Genomic DNA, 1904 nt, shown 5'->3' with positions numbered 1-1904 from the left:
GGGACCCTGAACAGAGGGACCTGCTGGAGCCGTGGCAGAGGAACATAAATTGTGAAGATTTCATCTTAATATGGACATTTATCAGTTCTGAAATAATACTTTTATAATTTCTTATGCCTGTCTTTACTTTAATCTCTTAATCCTGTTATCTTCGTAAGCTGAGGATATACGTCACCTGAGGACCACTGTGACAATTGTGTTAACTGTAGAAATTGATTGTAAAACGTGTTTGAACAATATGAAATCAGTGCACCTTGAAAAAGAACAGAATAATAGCGATTTTTATGGAACAAGGGAAGACAACCATAAGGTCTGACTGCCTGCAGGGTTGGGCAAAAAGAGTCATATTTTTCTTCTTGCAGAGGGCCTATAAACGGACATGCAAGTAGGAAACATATCGCTAAATTCTTTTCCTAACAAGGAATATTAATATTAATACCCTGGGAAAAGAATGCATCCCTGGGGGGAGGTCTATGAACGGCCACTCTGGGAATGTCTGTCTTGTGCAGTTGAGATAAGGACTGAGATAAGCCCTCCTCTCCCGCAGAATCCTTAGGCTTACTAGGGTTGGGAAAACTCAGCGCTAGTAAATTTGTGGTCAGACTGGTTCTTTGCTCTCAAACCCTGTTTTCTGTTGTTTAAGATGTTTCATCGCTCTCAGCTTTCACCTCAGAGGAGGCCAAGGTGCAACTTTCTTTAGTCATCCCAAATCCAGGTTCATCTGACACCAGCCGCCTCCACCATGCCACCGAAGTTCAGCCCTAATGAGATCAAAGTCGTATACCTGAGGTGCACCGGAGGTGAAGTCAGTGCCACTTCTGCGCTGGCCCCCAAGATCGGCCCCGTGGTCTGTCTCCAAAAAAGGTTGGTGATGACATTGCCAAGGCAACAGGTGACTGGAAGGGCCTGAGGATTACAGTGAAACTGACCATTCAGAACAGACAGGCCCAGATTGAGGTGGTGGCTTCTGCCTCTGCCCTGATCATCAAAGCCCTCAAGGAAGCACCAAGAGACAGAAATTAATAGAAAAACATTAAACACAGTAGGAATATAACTTTTGATGAGATCATCAACATTGCTTGACAGATGCGGCACTGATCCTTAGCCAGAGAACTCTCTGGAACCATTAAAGAGATCCTGGGGACTGCCCAGTCTGTGGGCTGTAATGTTGATGGCCACTACCCTCATGACATCATAGATGACATCAACAGTGGTGCTGTGGAATGCCCAGCCAGTTAAGCACAAAGGAAAATATTTCAATAAAGAATCATTTGACAACTAGAAAAAAAAAAAAAGATGTTTATCAAGACAATATGTGCACCGCTGAACATAGACTCTTATCAGTGGTTCTACTTTTGCCCTTTGCCCTGTGATCTTTGTTGGACCCTAATCAGTGGTTCTGCTTTTGCCCTTTGCCCTGTTCCCTCAGAAGCATGTGATCTTTGTTAGACTCTTATCAGCGGTTCTGCTTTTTGCTCTTTGAAGCATGTGATCTTTGTATCTACTCTCTGTTCTTACACCCTCTCCCCTTTTGAAACCCTTAATAAAAACTTGCTGGTCTGAGACTCAGGCAGGCATCACAGTCCTACTGATATGTGATGTCACCCCTGGCAGCCCAGCTATAAAATTCCTCTCTTTGTACTGTCTCTCTTTATTTCTCAGCCAGCCAACACTTATGGAAAATAGAAAGAACCTACATTGAAATATTGGGGGTGGGCTCCCCCAATAGAAAGGCAGGAGGAAGTTGAGGGCCAGGGGTCTAGGATGTAAGTTAATCCCGGGTTAGGCAAGAGATGGAGAAGAGATTTAAACGTTGGCTTTTAGGTCCTCTATATTTTTATTGGCCTTTTCTAATAAGTCCTTAATAGAAGCTATTTTAGAATTTTCCTTTGAGAGGACTCTTC

At 43.5% G+C, this 1904-nt stretch overlaps 1 pseudogene; it reads left to right on the top strand.

Annotated features, from left to right (window-relative positions):
- Positions 1-551: 551 nt before the first annotated feature.
- On the top strand, positions 552-1642 carry LOC134731266 (large ribosomal subunit protein uL11-like; annotated as a pseudogene).
- The last annotated feature ends 262 nt before the right edge of the window (positions 1643-1904 follow it).

This window comes from Pan paniscus, chromosome 10, assembly GCF_029289425.2.
Source record: "Pan paniscus chromosome 10, NHGRI_mPanPan1-v2.0_pri, whole genome shotgun sequence".
In the NCBI taxonomy this organism is placed as follows: Eukaryota; Metazoa; Chordata; class Mammalia; order Primates; family Hominidae; genus Pan; species Pan paniscus.
The sequence above is the reverse complement of the archived record's forward strand: the minus strand, read 5'-3'. Positions and strand labels throughout refer to the sequence as shown.